The 24,176-nt window shown below is 40.2% G+C and overlaps 1 long non-coding RNA gene across 1 annotated transcript in view; it reads left to right on the forward strand.

Moving 5' to 3' along the window:
* The window catches only part of LOC108901537 (uncharacterized), a 183,362-nt gene that overhangs the window by 122,724 nt on the left and 36,462 nt on the right, over nucleotides 1–24,176 (forward strand). Inside the window, exon 3 of the long non-coding RNA XR_001963927.2 lies at nucleotides 12,220–12,349. This is a non-coding gene — a long non-coding RNA (uncharacterized LOC108901537). The remainder of the gene's footprint in view (nucleotides 1–12,219; nucleotides 12,350–24,176) is intronic.

Genomic DNA, 24,176 nt, shown 5'->3' on the forward strand with positions numbered 1-24,176 from the left:
TCAAAACTTCTTTGAGTCCGAGAACCACTGGACTAAAAAGCAAAAATGGGAATAGGCTTTGTTTATATTTTTGCTGCTAATCAGTGCAGGGGGATAAGCCCTATCTTTGAATTCCAAGTGCAACAGGAAGACTTGATTAGGTTTCAAAGGAAGTTAGTGGAAGTTTGTGGTCACTAAAAACCCAATGTGGAGCGGCCAGCTTTGACCATTAAGTGAACCTATTGAGGGCAGTTCAATAAACCACATTTCGTGCTTTAAAATAGTGACAGGCATTTTATATCTCTGGCTGTGGCTGAGTGATCTTTAAAACAAGAAAAGGAGCAAAACATACTCTCCTGTGTTTGTAAGATAACGCCCTCCTTTGACATAACACAGGCAGAAATACATAATAGTTTCAGGTGGCATGTGGTGTGCTGTTGTTTTACACAATTACAGAAAGAACCAGCCGAAAATATAGATGTGGGTCCACCCAATACAAACATTGTTGCACCAAGCAGCCCATTAAGGAAGCCACGTGTTATAGGAAATGGCTGCTAATCAAACACTGAGAGAAAGAGAAGTTTCATTTTGTTGTTGTTTTTTAATATCATGAATATTGGCAGGGACAAAGGTGAATTGGCTGCAAGCAAATCAGTGCATATATACGGAAGGAAAACAGAAATATCTTAAGCAAGATCATTGCGGTAATACTTAATGTCAGGCCCCGTAATGTTAAAAATAAGATTGAATGTTTTGATTATGTAGATTTTATTCTCGATGTTGGTCACAGTGAACTGGCTTTCACCCTCGTCTCTGTTGGACAAGACTTAAAGCTGCTGGCCTGGTCATCAGGAGCAATTGAGGTTAAGTGAGGAGCCAGGGATCAAACCACCAACTCTATAATTAATCAACGACCCGCTCTGACCCTTGCTGAGGACATCCAGCTCGCCTGCTTGTTCCAGTATAACCAGTTAACTGGTTAGCCCGCGGCAGTATGGTCGACTCATGATGCCTGATTTATTATCTAATCAATTTAACAGTGAGAAAAATAATGTGAGAAAAAAGGTGTAGAAATACTTTTTAAAATGATCTCTTGGCCTGGATCTGAGTACGCTTGACCCCACAGTCCAGTTCATTTTGGTTAGTATAAACTCTCACTCCCCAATAGAGTGGTGCAGGAACAAGTCCTAAAACCCAGACGTAAGTTAGCATTTTAGCACTTCCTGTTGTCTCATCCCAAATAAGGTCTGTGGTTTTAACACAAACTCAAGATATTTTCATGTTTTATTCTATGACACAAAATCCGTCCTGATATTTGAAGCTTTTATGTTAAAAAAGGCGGTTGCTAACAAGCGGCTGAATAAGACAAAAAACGATCTACTCACCAGTCCACCTTTACAGCCTTATGTTTATACTCACGCTCCTTCAATGGAACCATGGTGATGCTAACTTCAGGGATGGACTACAAAAATACGTCACCTACGCCCTGTGCTAGTTTGCTCCTCCTCTACTCTGTATTTCTTCTCTGTATTCTTGAATGCAAAATATCTAAAATCTAATTTTAAACTTAAATATTCTAATTTAATATAAACAGTAAAGCACAAATATATCTGCAAAATCATCTAACCACATCCACAATCTAAATAAAGTTTTTATCTTATACTGTTACCTCTTCACCAAATAGTTTATCATGTCAATCAAACATTCAGAAGCAATAATAATACCATAAAACTAAAATCCTACCTTATCTGATGGGCAGATATAAACTTTTTATCCATCAGCTGTGTGGTACCACACACACATAATGGGAGAATGGATTTACCTGCCCCCAAGAGGAAATGAATGAGGGTTTAGTGCCCACAGTGGTTTGAAGGAAATGAACATAAAGACAAGCTGCTGACAGCTCTGACGACGAGACACATTTGAGCACAAACACTCTTACAAGACTTTTATTACAGTCCATCTGTCACAGTGTCTTTAATAGTGTTTAATTACAGAGTCCAGAGCTGAGGCTGCAGACAGCAAGGTGGACGCCATCCCGGCTCTTTTGGTTTTCAGAGTTTACTTATCTGATTTACCGTCAGCCCTGTTGGTTGTACCTGTGGCGGTTAAGATGACAGGAAATGGATGTTAAGTGCGTTGGTTGAACACCTCACCACCACCCCAAGATGTGACTCGCGTTCAGTGTAATTTCAGTCTACTTTCTCGCTGGATGAGGGGAAAAAAAATGCTGACTCACAAAACATCTCTCAAAGTCTCCATTGTCGAAACAGGGGAAGGGAGACTCCGTTTTCCAGCCAGTGCGGGTTGTGTTGTAACCCAACATGTCTAAGTCTAATTGCTGAGATTTGAAGTACAGAAGATCTTTTGATTCTCTCCATGTGAACGTGGCGTTTCCATGCCTTCGAATCCCCACACCCCAACGACACGAGCTCTCAGCACAAACAATTTATTTCAGATCTCGGTGTTGTTTACAAACTCACCACTGACTGATGGGAAGCAACCAACCCTTTGGATCCCTGGGACGTTTTCACATGCAGAACATTTTTAAACTCGCCAAAATGACCTAATCATAATCATGTCATTTTAAAGCCTATCAACGTCTCAGCAGAACCAATAACTGACGTCAGCCGCTGACCAAAGTCGGTACGTTCCAGGTTATGCAACGGCACAGACAAAAACAAATTATCCAACGCCATGAGTTTGGAACAATCTGTTTTTTGTTTTGTGGAAGTTAAGACATCATGGCAACAAGTGTTTATTTACAGCAAGGGGATGGAGTGCAACCAAAACATTTAATAGGACAAAAAAACCCATAATATTTACAGTGTCAATCAATATAAAACCCAGATACTTTCAATCAATTCAGATTTCAAGTGGTGAAATGATTAAATGAATTTCATTTGCTATGATTTTCTGGCTCAAACTTCTTTAAGCTTCTTAAATGACTTTGGTGGTCTCCAGACTTTTCTAATACTGTCACATTTGTACAAAAATGTGTGCTCGCCAGATGATGAATGCTACTTTGGAAATATCTTTACTTTTCCTCTAACGCCATCAGCAGTTCAGTTTTAAGTGATCCAATACTTTAATCTAAAGAAGTCTTAGTTGTACCTTATGTTTGGCGCTTAATTAGTGAATGTTAGCATGTTACCAGGATAATAATAGTAAGATGGCAACCTGCTAAACATTAGCGTGTTAGCATTGTCACTGCGAACAGATTCCTGGAGATGGTCAGGTTGTGCGCGACAAAAGCACAGGTTAGGAAAATATGGTGGTTTTCATTGAATGCCTGAAGTCACTGTGGACTTTTTCTGGATTAAAATGGATCAGGGCTGTTGTTGAATAGTCAAAGTCCATCAATACATGTCCACGGTTATTTTTTAAATAGAGATCATGAAAATTAACCTGCAGAGAATCCAGTAACAGTCACTTAACATGTTTTTTGTCACAGAAAACCAGTTATACAGTAAATACTATATTTACAATCCATGAACCCTGCAGGTGTGGTTTGGTGCTGCCTCTCTACATGTTTCTTAATATTTCTCTCACAACTTCATACTGTATACCTAATAAACTAACAGCAGATAACAGTTTGACACTTTGTTGATGTGTTTTCAGCAGCTAATCTTTTTTAAAACTATAAAATACATTAGGATTAGATGAACTAGGGACAATGGCTGCAAATTCACTTCACCCAGGTGTTCTACATACATCTGTGCTGACTATAAGAGTGTTTATCTGCGTGGTTAATTTGATTAATCATAATTAAATTGCATTACAACAGATGATTAAATGGATTTCAGCTGCAGAAACCCATATAGGCACAACTGATTTTCAAATGCACTGCTTACTGAGTTGTTTCTGAGTAAAACCTGGAAATCTGGACCAATGGAAAACAACCTGATCTGGGTTTTACACATAAACCTCCATGTTAAAACAGACCCCCTGATCTGTTTACATTAAGTGTCAGCTGCTTGTTGTGTTTCCAAAAAAACGATCAGGTAAAGATTTAGTTTTCCAGCCAACGCTGAAAAACGATCGTCACGTTACCTCGACCTGGTGCCACGACTCTGGTGACGATGTGAGAACCAAAACGTTTCAAAGGGTGTTTCAGGAGTTTACAGCCCTGATGCCATTGTTAGTTTCTGCAGAGCACAGCTGTTGTCTTTGGCTCGGTCGGAATAAATATTTCTGTTCCTCTGTTGTGTTAGAAAATGATGTGTATTTAAACCCTGAGATGGTCCTCAACCCAGACTAAATACAGTCTTACTGATTGTTTTTTTTTCCTTCTTTACAGTAGAGTCATGTGGGTTTTTATTCTTTTTTTGTAAATGTGGGTGAAATACAAGGTGTTTACGTCACTTTTTTTTTTCTTTTTTTGTTTCTTGGCTTCTTCCCATCTCTGATTTGCTGCCACCGTGAAATTGCTCGACTCGGCTGTAAACAGCATCATTCTGAATCTCTGTTACATATGTGCTAAGCCTTGTAGCACTTCATGAGAAAACTCCTGTTGGATCAAACATACGGGTGCAACGACAACTTGGATCTTTCTCCGCTATGTTTTTAACCATTTATCTGCTTCACACAAGCGTTTGTTGCTTCACAGCTGAGTTCAAAACATGAGAAAAAAACGTTTTTCTCCACATCATTAGCAGCTGAGAGTTTATCTGTTCTGATAAACCGTGCTTTCTTTTAAGTGTGATTTTCTCTGAGGAAAAAAATGGGTGGTCTGCCGTGGCAGTGATTTGTGGCCTGAGCAGAGACACAGAAATCAGACGGGAATTAGAAGACATTCAAAAATCCTAAGCCTGTTTTTCTCCTTCACAAAATGTTTGTCACACAGCGGGGGAAAAGTTTGCAAGTCAACCGAAAAATGGCTAAGGATTCCTTCGCTCAAGCCAAGAGGGTCTGCTAACCGCAAAAACGCTAACATGACTATTTGTTGGATAACTCAATTAACCATAAAGACAGTTGCTGGTTGAGAATAAAGAAAAAACAGATCAATATGTTCGTGCAAAGGCTCATTAAGTAGTCTCGAGGTCAGTGTAATACAATCCGAGTGTTTCTTCGCCTTGATCTGTTTTCCATCAGTTTCAGAGGGGTTGTTTGGTCAACCCGAAACTTTGGTGACATGAAGAATCAGAGCAGGACCATCCTGTCTTGTCTTGTCTTGTTCTGTCATCTCAGACAGAATCTGGGCCTTGTAACACCGCCATCATAGGACGTCTTCCCTCCCTCTTTGCTTAGATCTTTACAGCCCAACTCAGCGGACATTGCAATCGCGCTGGAATCGTAAACACTTATATAGACCGGCAGGAACTGAAATCTGCAGTCAATCAGACTCCTGCTGCCAGAAAAACCAGAGTCACATCCTCAACTTTCCTTCAGAAAGGACAGACTTTAAGGGGCTTTTCACTTCCTTTCCTTTCAGACCTTTTTTTTTTCTCAGGCGAGACGGTGTCAGATCCTGTCCGCAGCTGTGCGTCCTCAGCCGTGCGTCCTCAGCCTCTGGTTTAGCTCGTACCTCATATAATTTAGTAACCGCCGAGGCTGCCTCTGGCTTCTGATGTTTGAGGCTTGCAGGACCCACGACCACCAGAATAATCACTTACTCTCTGCTCTAAAGACTGCAGTCATTGTCTGGAGGAGTGATTGCGCTACAAGTCTCTGGTGTAATAATGGCAAACATATAAGTTTTATGAATCTATGGCGCCACTGTGTTTTGACATCATCTTTACCAAATTCTGTCTTTTACAGAGGCCAAATGCGCAAAAGTCTAAACAAAATCTCTTTTGTAGCAAGACCAGAACTTAAGCACCCATAACTCATAATTTTCTTGTACATGTTTGAAACAAAAGGGGGATTATTTTAGGAATTGTTTTCAAACATTAGCGAGGGAGGGGGGTCAGCTGCCTGCTACCACTCAGCCCCTTGTCTTTCGGTGATTTGGCACCGGATCAGCTGCCGCCGTCTTGTTTCTGCACAGGCTCCCTTGGCTGCATTGTAGCTCAAACTCCCAAAATCTGCTCTGGAGGTTGTGGCCTCGCTGGAATGCATCCACAAACACACAACCTCTACTCTCACTCTTGCTGTCATACACATTTTTTTTCTGGCTTGAACTCGCTCTCTCTCTTTTCTTGGACATGAACATACTCTCCCTCCCCCACTTTGCATCCCCCCCTCTTGCCAAGACATGGAGAACTCACTTACTGTAAGGCTGTGTTCACACTGCAGCTGAAAACTGATAGCATATTTCAAATAAATCTGATGTTTCTGTCAAGGTTTAACTGTACGATCGATAATAAAATTTAAAAATTAGACCTGTCAGGGGCTTCACATAAGACATAAAAGGCAAAAAACAAGATATAAATAGGATTTAAATGTGTAAAAGAAAATAGAACATAAGTTAAAATAGACAGATTAAACAGGAAAATTACAGTGAAGCTGTGGTGCGATATATAAATAAATAGTCTCAAATTTGATTCAATAAAAAGCAGTGGCGAACATGAAGTCTGCTGTCCTGATTTAAAAGAAAAGATGTGAGGTTTGGACGGTTCATAGGCAGATGATGTTAAACTTAGTTTAAATGGATTTATTTCATTCTGACATCCTGACATCTAAACATTGTGCTTTCCAGTTGCTAGAAGACAGAGTTAAATGTGGTTTTCAGTATCTGAGAGTGATGAAAGTCCTCTACTGTGTTAAGTAGCCTGAAGACTAAGTGCAGGGTGAAATATCTGACAATATAAGTTCCAGCACTTCTAAAGATCGTTAATTAAAACAACAGAAATGTAAAATATTTAGTCTCTGTGCAGCTGCAGTGGTACCAAACCTGGTGTTAACATGTAATCTGGATCTGGATAATGGCATTCGGTCGGTGGGGCTTTGTAATTGCACCTAGTATTAAAATTAAAACCCCCTCTGGTGGTCTTGATTGTGCCCACATTCTGATTAGATCATGATATGCAAATTATTGGGTAGGTTTGGCAAAGTTGCTGCTGCTACCTGCAACTTCTAAAGGTTTGTTTGAGTCAGTAGGAAGAGGTGAATGTAGGTGACCTTTCTGAAAAAGGGTTGGTTGCTTTTACACCTGGCTGAGATCTGATCACGACGAGCGAGACCACCCCTGAACGTGGTCTGGTTGACCCCCCGATTGTAGTCTGAACCCAGCGTGTTCTGCATCTGGCATTAACATGCTTTTTCCAGATACACTTTAATTCCAGGTGCGAATGGCGTACAAGGCTCCAGGAAGTCACCGCTTCTGTTGTTTTCCAGGAAGCAGTTACCCCTAAAAACCACAAATGGATTGAGCCTGTGTTACAGAAAACAACAAAGTGTCTTGACCGTGGAAAGAAAAGCAATGCCCTAACTTGACAAGTCAACCCAGTCAGAACTAAAAGATCAATTCAAACTTAAGTACTTCATGATTCTTGGATCATCGTCCCAGTAGCTTTAAGGCCAAGTAGAAATGCTGCCAGGACACATCATTAGGACGATCCAGTGTCTTGTTGTTGTCTAAGAGGGAACTGAGGGTACAAATTGGTCAAGTGTAAATTAAGACATCTACAAAAAACCCACATGTCATCGCTGAGCTCCGACCAAAACATTACGTCGCCCCCTCAACCACATCGGGCACGCAATCCCTGAACAATGTACCCAAACCGAACTTTGTTCAAAACAAGCGAGGGAAAACAAAACGTTGAAAACTTGACATCTTGTTCCTCGGTCATGTTAAAGCTGGTCCAGGATAGATTAAAATAATCAACCCCCAAAGCAAATATCTGATTCACAGTGGAGCATAATCGCCCAACAATGTGGATTTACCCTCAGTGTTTAGCTCTGGGAGGTGCAGAACTCCAACCAGATGCCCTACCACCACCACCACCAACTCCTCCCTAAACCTTAAACTCGACCTTTTGTGTGTCTAATTTCAGTACAGTGTGGCTGTGGCCTCTGTATTCTGGTTTATATACAGCCATATACCCCCAACCTCCATCATCTCTCCCTTGTGTTCGTCTGGAGGATGTCTACTGCGAGAGGTCACTCGTGCACACGATCGTTTTTCAGTGTCCGGATGAGGTGAAAACAGATGGTTACCCCTCGCCGTGAATTAAGGCCGTAAAAGCTGCAGTGTTGCATCATGACTAAGCAGCCCGAAGCCAAGATTTTTGATGAAGGCAGAGAGGCATTCAGGGGTAGGGGGGGTTGAGGAAGGTACAGAGGTTAGCTCCCCCACAGTGGCTCTCCTAATTATGAAGTTAAAATGCCAGACTTTACAGAGGGAATTTTAATTAAAGAGCTCATTTCCAAAATACTGTCCATCTATTTTGGAAACACTTGCAGTCACTCATAATTCGTCTTCCAAGATCTGTGAAATTTAAGTGTTCCTGTTTTGTCAAGAAAGGGCTTAAGTTGCCCATTATCCATCTACAAGGTGCCACAATGTTTTGATTTGGTGCTCTTAATCAGTTTGTAATATGTCACAGTGTTTTAAACGGTGGATATCTTCCCTTTAGGAGACTGGGAACTTGTTGCTGTTGGCAGTGATTGTGGTTCCTGTTGATAAAGGTTGTGCTAATCATCATTTTCTTCAGTTAAAAGACTCTGACTAAGTACTTTCTTCATTTCTTGGTCACAGTAAATTCTCCAGGAACGGTAATGTCATTCAGCCGGTCCTCCGTTTGGTTCCAGCTCAAATATGTCAACAACTGTTGGATGGATTACCATGAAATTTGGTTCAGACTTCAAGTCCCCCTCAGGATGATTTGTAATAACTTCGATTCCCTGACTTTTCCTCTTGCACAATCAAGTTTTAAAAAGTTTCAGTTTATCCAATAATTTGGTTTTTTATGACCAAATACTTGGAAGACTAACAACATTCCCATCTGCCTCAGCTGTTCTTTTTGTTAATTAGAAAACATGCTAAACTGAGATGGGGAAGATGGTAATCATTTACACAACCTTTTAAAGGCCAGGAATGTTACACCATTATTCCACCTTGCCATTTTGTGTATAAAAGCATCGTATCATCGTCATCGCGATATTGTCCAAATCGATGTCTGTATGAAAGGGAGAGCCAACATGGCAGAACAGATGCCAACCAATGCCGAAGCTCTGATTTTGGGGCTATTGTTAGCATGTTAGCACCCAACAAAGGTGTACAACTTCACAATACCACTAGCATGACTTCAGTCAAGGCCTTTTCACACACAGGGTTTTTTTTTCGTTGTCTTCGTTTTGACTACTTTCACTCAGAACACGAATACTATGCAGCAATAAAGCAATATCGTTTTGTTTTGTTTTTTCAGAAGGAGGTTAATTTTTCGGAGAATAAAGGCATCACAATCACAGACTGCTAGAGGCTGATCTGGGTCAAAGGGATCCTGATAGTTGGTCTTCTGCCTCCTCAAATATTGTGGTCACACTCCCAGCAAGACCTAAAACTGTCCCACCAACATAACAAACGGCCGCGGTAGGCGAGTATTTTGCAATTTTGTATTCTTTATTTGCATTGGGCTATATGTGAAAAGACCTTTAGACCTTTCTTTTTATGCTAAGCTACCACATAACTACAAACACCAGTGAGCCACTGCATCGTGACCTTTACAGAGCGACTTCCAACTGTCTTCAGTTTAGCCTTGGATGTCTAGTAATTTCCATGTTTTGCTGGCGTCAACCGTTGCTGATCAAAACTCAAACTTATTAGTTCAGCAGCTATTTATCTGCAACAACGTTATCATACTATGTTTGTGTCTGTTGCTTTCAGTCTTTCATTTAGATGTTTACTGGTACGTATGGCATGTTGTCCAACCATGTCTAAAGAAAAAAGTGTTTATAGCTGTTTGGAACGGTCATGCTTGAAAACTGTGCAAATTGTTAGATCCTCCAGGCGACATCCGCCTGTCTCTCTGATCTCTCTGCAAAGAGCTTTGTGTTTCCTGTTTGTGTCTTTTTGTAGTCTTCAAATGATGAATTGTACAAATCGGGATAACAACGCACATTTGGACAGTCTCTGCTTGGAGACATTCATGTTGTACTCGGAGGTATTTAAAGTGACAGAAGATCCTGTTAACTTTCTAACTGTTGCACCGATTGCGAATCCCAAGTGGTCATGCTTGTCAGGTTGATGGTTTCAGAAAGTTGCGGAAATTGGCGTACACAGACATCGGAAATGCGAGAGATTAAGGGTTTTAAACAACGTCCAAGAACGGAGTAAACTGACCCATAAAGATTTCAGTCAGGGAGTAAAATACTTTATCATGGCTGGGCTGACACTTCAGCTTGAGGACTTTAGAAAGATTTCCTCATTCATGTACTGGACACCTCTACAAGCCAGTTCTTCTTCTGTTTTTTTTTCCACAAAAGAAGCTGGAATCATAAAATACACTACTTCCTGTGAGCCAGAAGATTTTTCTCATGAAACACAGAGTTTAAAAGCTTTCATAAAGCTGGATCACAGATGGGAAGCTTGAATCAGTGTTGTGTTATATCAATCAGCAGAAGAATTTGGCAAAATTTGAATTTATTTATATGGAAATGTCAAAAACCTTTACATGCAAATATAAATTTTCATTTTTAACCATCAGAACTTTGGCATCACTCAACAACACAAGTGAGAGTGTGTCAGAATCAGCTTCCCTGGTCTCGGTGCATTCAGGAAAATGTCAGAGCGTTAAGACCCTCGCGGTGAAAACCCCAACACGTCTGCAGGCGAAAGCGAGAGCAATCCAAGAGCGTCGATGTGCGACTCGGCGTGGGGATGATTAAACCGAAGCACGGCGTTCGACAAGGACTGACGGTGATGAAAGCCAGACGGTGAAACGGTTCCTGAATGGTTTTGTGAGGTGAAGCAGACCCAGTGACTGAAAACATATTACATGATTACACTAGAGTGAAGAAAGAGAAAGGGGAAGTTTTACAGCTCAAAACTGAACTGACTTCACTTTTCGCATGCAACGATGCCTGAAACCAAAATGTTACAGATACAATCAGGAATTTAATCCACTTTCCAAGTTTGAATATGTCCTTTCTTTCTTTCTTTTTTTTCTTAAGCAGTGTAACTGATAGATGGAAAATAAGATTGTAAGATTTTCTTTGTGTCAGCAGAGCATGCTATAAATTTTAGTGTGAAGTGAAGTTTCGTCCTGTAAATCACTTTGTAACAGTGGTCACATGGGGTAACAGCGTTTCCTCTGAAGACACTGAACCACAATTATAGCTAAAAAAGAAAAGAAGTAGCAGTGAAGTGATCAAATCAGATAGTAACGAGTGGCCTGGATTCAGTTGTCTGACTCCTGATTTATACTGTGGTCCCCCAAATGCATTGATGTAATTTCACTGAGGAGCATGTAGCACAGAGTGAAGAGTGAGGATTGTTTAATAGCATTTTTCCTATAGCCGCACTTGGCTGTTTATGCACACCTGCAAACAAATAAATGTTTCATTTGACAAAGAGCTGACGTTTGCTTCCAACTGGAAAAAGACATTGTTAACTGTATAAACAAATACCTCATGTAGTAACAGAGAGTAAATAGAAAAATTAGGTGCTGATAATATAAGAGTCCATGTTGACTTCAGTTTTTTCCTATTCCCTAACAGAGTGGTGCAGGAATGAGTCCTAAAACCTGAAAGTATGTTAACATGTTAGCACGTCCTGTTCCCTCGTCCCAGCGTCAGTGGGTTTTTGGTTAAATGTCTGAAATAAGGTCTGTGGTTTTAACACGAGCTCAAGACATTTTCAGGAACATAAAATCCGTCAGTAAATCCCCCACTCCTGATGTTTGAAACTTTTACATGTCTTAAAAAGGGTGGTTGCTAATTGCTAACAAGCACTAAATGAGATGAAAACCGATCTACTCACCAGTCCACCTTTACAGCCTCGCTGTGTTTCTGCTCACGCTCTTTGAAATTATCACTAACTTTCTAAGAAGAAAGGCTTTTGTAGAAGAGCTCAGAGCTAAATGAAATGACAAAGTGGAAGCTTAGTGGTGGAGACGTTGACGTCACGTGACCGTGGTGTAGTTGGTTTATAGCCTAACATTAGCTTTTTACTTCTGGAGATTGTGTTTATGCTTTGGTGGTGTTCTTTTGTGAAGGTTATCTTGCTGAACTTAACCTGTAAGGATCTGTAAGGATCAGAGACTTTTGTTGGTTTATTTTCTTCCCCACTACACCACAAAAACTGCTCAGAAATGTCTTAAAGCCCAAAGGTGTTGACCTGGCCTCTAAACTCCCCAGATCCCAACCTGATCCAGCATCTGTGGGATGATCCAGAACAAGAAGATCCACAGGAGGCCCCCACTTTGCAACCCACAGGACCCGAAGGATCCACTGCCAACGTCCTGATGCCAGACCCTAACCCCGACAGGTAAGAGCTGTTTTGGGGGCACAAAGGGGACCTACACATTATTAGGCAGGTAGTTTTAATGTTGTGGCTCATCAATGGATATGTGGTGAAATAAGGTCAGATTCTACTTGTACTTTTTAGTAAGTTTTCTGCACAATTAGTTTTGAAGTAGGAGTGAGAGCCAATGCAGAGCCTTTTTGACGTGATGTGTTCCAAATATCCAGGCTGAAACTAAATCAACTCTGTCTGAAACAGGCAAAAAAAAATCACAGTCTCCAAGGTATCACTCTACCGTGCCCTCTGAGCCTTTGGCATCGTTACATTAAAGCAGCGTTCAAGGCAAAGTGACACAGATTGTTGTGATCAATACCTCACCAGTGTGTCGCCTGCTGGACAGAAATCAATGAACATGAACGCCCCAGAGCTCAAAATGTTAGCAGTAAAGGTAAATCATCAGTAAAGTCGTCCATGCGTGTGGTTCCATTTCACATCTCCTAACAGCCCTGTACAACTGTATAGCAAAAAATAAAATAAAATAAATGTCCTTGCTGAGATTGGAACCAGAGAGTCTCTGTTTCCAAAAAAGGCCATGTTGATGTCATCCAGCAACTCCATCCAACCCCATCGCTGGTGAGAATATAGGAACAGTGGACTCAGAAGTCTAGAAGTGATGCTTTTCAGATTTTGGACCACTTAGATGTGACTCATTTCTTCACACCTAAATAACATCTGAAGTAGCCAACACTTGCAGCTCTTTTTGCTTTTAATCAATGTATTTTAAGTGTGAGTTTGTCTGACTATGACATTTTCCAGTTGAGGCTGATGTCTGTTTCCTGAGGGGAAAACACAGAGATGGAGGGAATCATCGGTTTTCCAGCACTTAAGCCTAATTAATTCACTGTAAATAGGCTAATTGTGATACTAAAAGCTGACAATTTAACTCTAGAAATCAGTTAAATACAATCAATATGTTGCTTTCCAAGGGAAATGAATGTGAGCACAGCTCTCGTGGAGGGTTTATAGAAGCATAGTGGAAATTAATTTAAGTTTATAGAATCTAATGACAAGAAAAACAAACATAGAGCCTCATAATGTTACCAAAAGCTTAGTGACGTCTGGATCAGTTACAAGGCTGGTTAGTGAATTATAATAGCTGACGACAGAGACTCTTGACCAACTGCAACAGCCTGTGAGGTGAGGGTCATGTGACTGATGGGGTTAGCTGTGCTAGCACTACCGCTAGCTAACAGATCTGCTAGTATGCTTACTGCTGGCTTTGGGTTTGACAGTGTTGTTTAATGAGTTTTTATTGTTAAAAAATGGTATAATGTTTTAGTGGGGATTAATTACTAAAATATGTTTTTAGACCTTTTACAGTTTGTTTTTATTGATTCATAAACTTTTTCACCTTAGCTAAGCATAAAACGCCTTTGGTTTTGTCCATCTGTTATGTAACCCTGGTGTTGTAGGTCATAGCAGTACGTCAAGAGTCTCCCAAATAAACAAACATGCTATGGCTAGTCAGTCACAACAGCTCTCTGAGCTTCTTTCTATTTTCTCTATTCTGGGCAGTCATAGTTTCTGTTTTTGTTGAGTAAAAGCAAAAGTTCACAAGGAAAATAGTCCTCCAGATATACACAAACTACACAAACCCACCTGCTCATGCACTTTTAAGAGCTTTAAGTGCTTGCCCCTGCTGTCCATTAACATTTTTTAAGCAGGGCTATTCTCCACCTTAATGATTTTGGAGTGCTGCTCCTTTTAAAGTCACATTTATCTCCAGTTAGGCCGTTCCATGACAACATACGGTAGTGTTAGCATTGAAATGGATTACACTAAGTCCTGCTGCAGCGTAGGGGGGGATTGAGCGGAGAACCTGCAGAAACAGAACATGTGTTTGGCTCACATGGATGAGGTCAGTGTGCTGCAGACTCGGTAGACCCCTCCGGCGTGGAGAGCTGAAAACACAGAGAGAAGGAGCTCTCTGGTCAGGAGCTAGCTGAGAGCAATAAATTGAACAAAAACGGAACCAACTCAAAGGGGAAACTATTCATCCCAGCCCTATAACTCTTCCTGCTCCTTTCCCCCCTATTATATTTTATGTCCGAGCTTTTTCGCACTGATTGCATTAGCAGGCCCCAAAGAGGCCTTGGAAGAACAAAGCCGTCATAGCTGGAAGCAGACCCAGCTTGAAGGAGGAGGAGGAGGAGGAGGAGTCCGGGGGTCTGCACAGCAAAACACAGGCTACATAATGAGAAAAGGCTTCAGTGTCATCCTGTAAATGTCTTCTCAACACACGTCTGAAGTGGTGGATTTTCTCTTTTCGTGGCGGTTGTCTTTGTCTGTTTTGTTTATGTTTGATCTAATTTTTATTTTATGGCTCTTCAGTTTTATTGTCTGTAAATCTTTGTGTAACTTTTCTAAGTGTTATACAAACAGTGTTATCACCACAATGTTCCTTTATTATTTTACTGTTTGAATTAATAGACTCAGCAGCACTGATACTGTAAACACAGGATTTATGTCTAGTAGGAATAGTATTCTGAATAATAAGGGTAGTACTGGCAGTGGAAGTTGTACTACCTACAGCAGCAGTAGTATACTACTAGTAAATGCTGTAGTATCAGTGGTAAAGTCTGATAGTATTATATTATGAGAGGTAATAGTAGTAGTACCATCAGTAGTAGCAGCAGTGTCTGCAGTAGTAATGGCTGTATTAGTAACAGCAGTAGTAGTAGTAAAGGATGTAGTAGTAGTGGTAGCCTGTTGTAGTAGCAGCAATAGTAGTAGTCCTGTAGTAATTATGGCTGTAGTAGTAGTAGCAGTAGTAGCTGTCTAGAAGTGGTTCCATTAGTAAAAGCAGTAGTACTTAGCACTAGCTGTGGTAGTAATAGTGGTAGTAATGACTTTATTAGCAGCAGAAGTAAAGTACTACTAGTGTAGTAGAAGCAGTAGCAATGGCTGCATTAACAGTAGAAGTAGTAATAATGGCTGTAGTAGCAGTCAGTAGTGAAGTAGTACTTGTCTTTGTAGAAGTACTAACAGTGGTATAGGTAGGCAGGTATAGTTGCAGTAGTTAAATTGGTAGCAGCAGCCAACATCAGCAGTAGTAGTACCAGTAGTGGTAGTAGTAGCAGTAGTAGTACAGCACAGTTCAGGAACAGGAGAAATCATATTAAATGTTTTCCACAAACAGGATGTTGATAAACTACAGACTGAGCTGAGGTCTGGTTCATCACATTTCTGAGTCTCTGCTTCATTTAACAGTTTTCAGCTCAGACATGCAGCGTCAAAGAAACCGTCTGTATCCACCTAAACTGCAGCAGTAGCTTGTGACCGGATGGTACTCTGGAGATTAGAGCTTCAAAGTGCTGTGGGATTAAAAAAAAGTGAGGTCATGGACGGCTCCTGTCCCTTTATGGCTTCGGTGTTGTTTACTTCTCATTGTAGCGACTGTGCTGCATGTGATTCATTAAACCTCTTCGTTCCTCTGCATCCCTCAGTGTCGTCATTATGCTGCAGAGTTCATGGACGTTATCGGCATGCTTTGCTATGAATGAATCATGGAAATTGCTGTAATTATCTCCCAACCAGATCCTCTTCATGTTTACAACCTTTAAGCCCATGTTTTTCCTCGTTGCATTCATCCAAAGGAGAGGGAGAGGAAATATCAATATGGCTTGCATCAAGTCAGAGAATAAATTATTCTTAATTGCTTACAGAGAGAGCAGTACCGCTCAGGGGGGATTGTGGGGAGTCAGCGGGGGCCACAAACTGACGGTGACTCTTACAGTGTACAGTAGGTCATGTATTACGTAAAGGTTTAAGGTAAAGTATTAAAATTACTTCATCTACTGTAAGGAACAATACTATACATGTAGTATCCACTTTATTAGGTACACCTGTACTAATTCAGTACACCTGTTCTTCCATAAAGTCTACTTTTATAATGCCTATAATCTTAACCTTTTTTACACCATCACAGAGGTGTTAATTAAATTATATTTTTAAATATTATTTAATATGTCTTAGTCCAGTACACCATGCTTAACTATAACCTTAATGATAAATATATAATTTAATTTGTAAATGTCCAGCAATGTTAGCAAAACGAAACATTATAAACCACCGTAAAGGTGGAATTAATGACAGAGACACAGTTAGCAACTACAACTTTATGACAACGATGTGATATTTTACAAGTGTTGATTTTATAGTTTCTTCCACTGCCCCCAAGTGATCAAGATAATCAATGGATGCAGGTTAAAGCTTAATGAGTAAGGCATGGAGATTAATTGAAGATCTGTTCAGTAAATTAGCTCCATCAGACAGGCTGTCATTTCTGTCCCACCCCTTTAATGCACCTGAATGCACAAAAATGAATCGTGTAGGAAGCCAATCATGGTGCGTTCCAGTTGTACTTAGAAGTCAGAATTTCAAGTTCCTATAGTCGGAAGTTTTCAACTGGAACATCCCCTGAATGGAATAACAAATTACAGAATAAATATATCATGACAGTTGTTGGGGCACACGCTGTCCTCAGTCGACACAAAACAGAACAAATCTAAATATACAGTAAATGAGATTTGACCACGAACACAAGCAATTTGTTCCTTCTTCAAGTCATAAAGAAGGTGCAAAGAATAAATAAGGTAGATGTGTCTAGTTAATCTTGATATGAACTTCAGCTAATAATACCTACCTCTTATAATACTCCATAAAATATATTGGTACTCCCAAGTCTTAACAGTGATTTCAGAAAAATGTTGCAGCTTGGTCCAAAAAACTGTACATTTCATTACAGTTTCCACTGTTATAGGCCTATGGTTCATAGTGCAACTACTAAAGAAAACAAAGGATTAAGTACAGCTGAGTATAGATCTGAGAATGCACTTTAAATACCAGAAAAAAATGTTTGGCATGGAACAAAAATGTCCAGTAAAAACACCATATGTTCCCTTCCCGGACAGCCAATTGAGAAAATTTAGAGGCACACTTAAATTGAACAATTGGATTGTATTTCTGCCAGAGGAGAGAATTTCACTGTCTGCTTCAACTCAGGGACAGAGGTAGTGATAATTCAATACTGAGTATATGAAAGGCTATATTATTTTTTAAAAATGAGGTAATCCCAAAACCAAATGTTTTGTATTCATCTTTTTTTTCTTAAAGACATCTCTTAACAATAGCACATTTGTCAGCCTTGACAAACCAATGAGCCCGACACTCAACAGCGGCTGTGTTTATTTATTGTCATCTCTCAGTAACAAACCATAAACATGACATACATTTCAAATAAGACACACATGAAACCACATTCTAGCAAACCACAAGACGAAATCTATAATTTGAGCTATGTGTTGATGTGTTTGGATAATTGGATATGGAATACCGAGCCCTCCATCCAAATGGTAACCGGAGCCATATCCCTGACAAAGAAGGCCCTCCATTGGAGAACTGGACTGTTTCACTCCACTGCTGTGAAGCACCAGAGGTGTGGGGCCTTAATTGAATTTTCATTGCCCACTTGCCTTGTAATGGCGAGGTTTCCTTTTTGGAAGCGAAACTTGCCAATGCTGCAGAACACGGAGCTCTGAGGCCACTGAGTTTTGGTGCCGCTCCAGGCCTTATGTTATGTACTCGGAGGCCTTCTGGCCCTGGTAAGCTGAACCCATTCTACCTGCAACTGGGAAACCATGTCAGCGTGAATCTCACAATTTGTTTTTCCACTTCTCTGAGCGTATACAGTTGCATTTCTATCCACTGTGACTTGCTCCCCGCACCTGCGAATGCCAAACTCCAAGACATAAATGTGAATATGCAGCAATAGTCCCAAGAACTCGACTCGCACCCATACTGGGCTGGGTCTTTTTCAGTCCAAAACTACAATTAAAAAAGCTTTTCTTTGACATCTTCTCTGGCGCTGTCTTGACACCGCAACTTTCACACATCTGCTCCTTTAATAAGATTTAGAAAAAGGCTAAGAACATTATTTTGAAATGTATAATTTGATCCAGATCTAATATGTGCTGAAAACTGGCGACTGCAGAGGTTTTTAAGGTTTTCTCCTTGTACTGAGAGTATCAAATTAAAAAAGTCCAAACTGGTCATCAGGTGGAGAAAACAGCAGAATCCCACAGTGCCAGTAGAATTAGCGCCTGGATGTGACTTTTACAAGGTCGTTTCACTGTGGTGCTCGCAGCCAGTCCACACAATCACGAGATGCTGTAGGTGGCTGGATCGGCGGTGATCTCATGTTTTAGCTCCCTCCCAAGTAACAGGATAATTGTTGCAATGAATGTGGCAGTTGAGGGACTTGGGCCTGTACTGGAGAGCAGGCTCTTTGAATTACTGAATCACGGATGATATGTCCTGGCTGTGGACTCGACTGTAAATAAATGCCAGAGCACACCCTGCTGAATCTGGCCGAATGTGTGATTAGCTCTGGCGGCTAAATAAAAGGCACATTGGCGGCTCGCAGAAGTGCCGGAAAGCTACTTTTTTTTCCCAAGGACAGCATATCCCCATGCCTCACATGTGGATCCGAGATGTCTAATGCTCGTGAGCTGATTTGTACTACTGTTTCTTTTGCACACAGCGTTTTGGATGAGTGATGATCCGTCTCCTGTCTGCTGTGCGTTTGCAGATGAAAAGCAAGTGCTGTAGAGCTGGAGAAATAGGAAAATCCAGACAAGGCTTTAAGTGGTGAAAACTGCTAATGCACAGCAATATGAAAATGTGCAGCATGTAGACACTGATGTTTTTAGTTAAAGCATTTATTTGTGTAGGCTTTTAAAAGCTGACGTTCCTTGTTAGCGAATATGGATGGTGGATCATTTCTCTCCATCCAGAGTTTGAGTCTTCAATGCACCGAGTAAACAAGATTTCTGCAGACTTTTTAATACTTTTTAAATACCACATAGGATAAAAGTCATCAATGCAACATAGAGCCAGATAAACAGCTGATAAATGGATGGATTAACCGATTAAAGAGTGATTAATTAATGAAGATTAGCTTTGCAGCTATTGTAGCCAGTAGTGGTGATGTTGTTTGCTACAGGACAGGGACTATCAAAACAATCCATTAGTTTTCAAGTGTGTATAGTATCACCCAACAGCCCACAACTGGACACAAGAGTATAACATTTAAATTGTTTATTGAGACCTTTTTAATACCATCTATGGTCTTTTTTAGGAAATGGAATTCAATGCTTTTTAAGACTTTTCAACACCTATAAACACTCTGATAAAGTGACCCACCCCTACAACCTCCCTGGGCCTAGTTGCCCCCATAGACTAAAGAGATCAAAGCTGTTAGCAAGTTTCTGATTTCTAGAATTAATCAACTGTATTAGCATTAATCATATAGGTTAGCCAAACTATGAAATGTTCCATATCCTCGACCAAAAATCAGCACTTCCTGTACATTCTGTCTAGATAGCAGTAAAGGCTAACAGTGTTAGTGAATAGTAAAAATAGTCAGGATCCATTATTACTTTAAAGCATATCACAACTATAGTTTGATCACCTTGATCAGGATCTTATAAGTATTTACAGCTGAGTAGGAGCTTATTCTGTCGGTTTGTGAAGCCATAACATTAGCTAATGTTTGCTCAGCAGCCAGGGGAGACTAACTGAAAGCTAACAAGATCATTGTCGATGATATGTGATATTTTCAGCTTTAGTTGTTAAATCTGACTCAGCAGCAGTTTGTCATTGTCATCAGTGCCTTTATCACCTTGATGATGATCTCTGGAGGATTCAGTGATGAGCAGCAGCTTATCCTGAAATGAAAATGTTAGCTAAGGTCAGCTAACGTAATATTAGCTTGGCAGGCAAAGTGAAGACACCGGGCCAACAGGATTAATCTGATATCTGAGTTCTTCAAAGCTGATTTTATTTCAAATATTTGTCAGTTTGTCTGTTTAATTGAAAACTAAATTGGTTATATTTATAATATAGCTAGGTCAGATTTTTTTAAAATATATAACTTCAATATTTCCTGGCACTGTTTTTTACAGAATTGTTTATTGTCCCCTTTGGATGCAGAAGTGACCCCCTAGAAACAATGAGTCTCTTTGACCCCCATCCAGTTAATCCTGGCTTGAACGCATGACGTCTGTTTTTTAAACATTAATTGTTGGGTCTTTGAATGCAGCTTGACCAGATCAAAGAAAAATGACGACAACCAAAAGCCAGTGCTGCTAAATCTTCTCCTTTTGTAAGTACTCTGGCAGGTAAACCACAATCGTTTGGATGCCCTACCTTATCCTAAAAACTGATAAAATACTGAACGTGGCCTGTCAGGTTTTGGGATTTACTAGCATGTCTGGCCTGTTGACAAAAACTTAGTTTCCGTTCCTGATCTCAAGGACTCTGGAGTTGTATTTGATGGCTTGAGTTGTTGCTCTGGGGCTCCTCGTGATTGCGGCCACAAAGGGCTTACAACAATCAACGTGCAGATTCAGTCTGCCTTAGAGATATGTCTCTTCCCAGAAGTTTTCTATTTATGTTAACTGAAGGTCTACTCTCAGTGTTGATACCATAAAACATCCTTTTCTCTCTGCATGTTCACATTGGCTGTAAACCAAGGGTTCACCTGTAGGTAGAACAGAGATGACTGAAAACAGACAGTTCTTGCTCGTATGTTTTGATTTGTGGCTGCAGTGATTTTCCTCCACAGACAGATCTTAATTCCGTCTCATATCAGTTTTCACATCCAAAATCAATTTTGTATTAAGCCATGATGAATTCAAATTGGATATTATAGTCCTTGCATGTTTCATTTCCATTTTAGTGGCATTTCAGATGTCTTATACACAATCTTATAGTTCAGACTTTGATTAATTTGGTGATTAAACTCCTTCCAGCTCTATTTGTCGGGCCTTAACACTTAAACCCCACATGGCTTTATTGTTCCTGCTAGGACTGTGACCGTGGATTAAAATATCAAAGCCAGAGAGAAAGAGAAAGAGCTGAACTAACATACAAAGATGTAAAGTGAACAGACGGGACGTAGTGAAAAACTAAACCTGGAGAGATGCTTAGAGCGGCCATCCAAATCAAACAGACACTTTGCCAGTGCTCCAACCTCGGCGAGCCATCCATCATTGGTCGGGGGACATTATTACGAACATGTTTTCAGCGTTTGGTTCCATAGGTGCGAGGTAAAGAGTTTTTTTTTTTAGGGTGTAATTGCAGAGTGAGGCCCAGCCTGTGCTGGGGGTTGCCTGTTAAAAAGGGATTCAGTGAATGCATAAGTACAGGCTGAGTTGGACTGGATTTGTCTTTAGGAAATCAGGGGTTTCGACTTCATTCTCAAAGATTCCTGGAGAAATGGGGGATTTCTGTCTCAAGCTAAGTGTTAGCTTGAAACAAGACATGATTAAATATATCCTGAACCATCCTCTGAAATTGAATGATAGAGGTTTGAGGGGAAATGAAATATCTCATGATAGCTGTTAACTCTCAATTTTTAGCTTGGTTTAATGTACCCATTTCACCAAAAACCGAGTTTTTCAATAAAAGCAAATGGACAATTGTAAGTCCTTGCTTTAAAAACACTGGAATTGTCAACCAACAGCAAAGTGTCTGAATAATGGCATCCAGTAGTAGAAACTATCCTTTTAGCTTCTTCCTGGTACAATATAAATTGGAGTGGTAAAGCCAAAGGAAAAATGCCGTGCTAAAGGAAACATCCGGGGATAACTAAAGAATGCTTGTAGAAAATTTTATGACAATCCACATCCTTGCAGTTGTTGAGATATTTCAGCCTGGACCAAAGTGGTGGATTGACGGACAAATCGACACTGCTGCTCGTAAAGCCAAGCTAGTGTGGCTAAAAGGAATTTTTACACTTAAAAATGAGAAGTCACAGCTAATGACCTCCTCTGTTACACTAAATATCTAATACTGTACCACAACTGGACTCGCTGCCCTTTGCTCAGGTCTTGAAAAGTCTTAAAAAGCAGTGAATTCAGTTTCCTTAAAAGGCCTTAGATGTATTAAGAAGACATAAATTCACAAAAGCCTTAGATATATTTTCGTGCTTACTGTAGGTGGTAATGTTAGTTATAAAACATTTTTGTATCTGGTGTTGGGTTGTTGGGAGACATTACACGTTAATACAACTAGCAGTTGTTAGAGCTGTCTATTTTCCTCAATTTAACGAATTATATCATAAGGAGTTATTGTTGTACACTGGTGGAAAATGCTGAAAAAAACAGATACAATCATAAATAACTCTTGGCCACATGGTCCCTGCTGGTTTTCCATAATACTTTTCATACTTTGGACAGTACAACCTTGAAAAAGGGTTTTGAATTCCAGTCTTTGTGGTATTAAAAAGGTCTTAAAAAGTCTTATATTAAAACTTCTTGCTTTTCAGTTTCCACCACTTGCTGTCCAAAAATCCCCCCCAACAACAACAACATCCAAATATTTCTCAAAAATCTGATGAATTGCGTTCTCAAAGCCTGGAAAGTGAACTTTGACTCGGGAGATGATCTTACGCATACGTTAATTTTCTCCCCTGGTCCCTTGACTTAATACACTGCCAGATCTCTCTTTTTTTTTTTTTCTTTTTGCTATTAAATATCTCGAGTTCAGCTGCAAACACAGGCACAGATACAGAGGCAGACACACATACGGTATGTATTGTTGAGTATTCATTAGCGAGTGTTTGGGTTCAAAGGCAGTGAGTCATATTTGCACTACATGCACATGCACACAACCGCACACACTCCCACAGACAAGTGCGCTGGCCTTTTTCAAAAATGTTATGGTGTCCATGTGTGAATGAGGTAATTACACAGTGTCATTCACGATGATAATGCTATACGACTCATTTAAATCTCATTACAAACCGTTTCCAGTCGACTCAGCTGTCAGACTACACAGACTCAAACACCACCCAACAAAAGGAAAGAGTTCCATGCTGTGTGGTGACTGTAGGAGTCCTTTATTATTACTATTATTCCCCCTGAGGACCTAGATGATAAAGGTGTCCACTGGGCGTCAATCATCAAGCGATACGGGCAGGAAGACGTCTTTTATTGGCTTCCTGTATTCTAAAAACTCCATTATCTTTCCAGATGGAAGCGTCATCTTCTAAAGTTTACTGTACACACATTTCTCTCCCGTCTTAGTTTACATTTTATGAATACATGTTCAGCATTTGGCCGGTGTTGCTGTATAGACGTCAGCGGGTGAAGGAGAGGGTGGAGGGTGGAAGGCGGCTTCATTGTCTCACTAAAAGCCTTGCACTTCAACATGTCAGCTGATGGATCGGCTGTGGTGGGGGATTGAAACCGTGGACTTCTGGTTAGGACACCACAATGGTATTTCCCAATTTCCCACTGGGACTAATAAAGAGTTCTGCTGCAGGGTTTTGATTATTGTTGAAGGAAATAATAATTCAGCATTGGTCATAGTTTGAAACAGTTGAAAACATGACCTCAAAAATTGGTAACACAAGAATAATAATAATTTATGGTCCAAAAACTCTTTAGTTTTATATTATCTTGGCCTTAATTATTTAGCAGGGGACTCTGACACATACAACCAGAGGCATAACTACCATATGCAGGTGATTCAGCTGTAATGGGGTCTCCAGTGGTTTGGGGCCTGTGTTTATCAATTAATTTTATGTTGCCACCATCACAAGAGTTTAGAGAGTTAAGAAGTATCTGCGGCACTGTCTCTATCTACTACACTTAGCAGTATGTATTATATATATACTCTATTAGTTGTGGGCTGGTATGAGATTCTGACGGTATGATAATCTTAAGCAAATATATCCTAGTTTCACAGTATCGTGGTACTGTGATTACAGCTCTACTACTGAAGT

This window comes from Lates calcarifer, linkage group LG8, assembly GCF_001640805.2.
Source record: "Lates calcarifer isolate ASB-BC8 linkage group LG8, TLL_Latcal_v3, whole genome shotgun sequence".
NCBI classification, from domain to species: domain Eukaryota; kingdom Metazoa; phylum Chordata; class Actinopteri; family Centropomidae; genus Lates; species Lates calcarifer.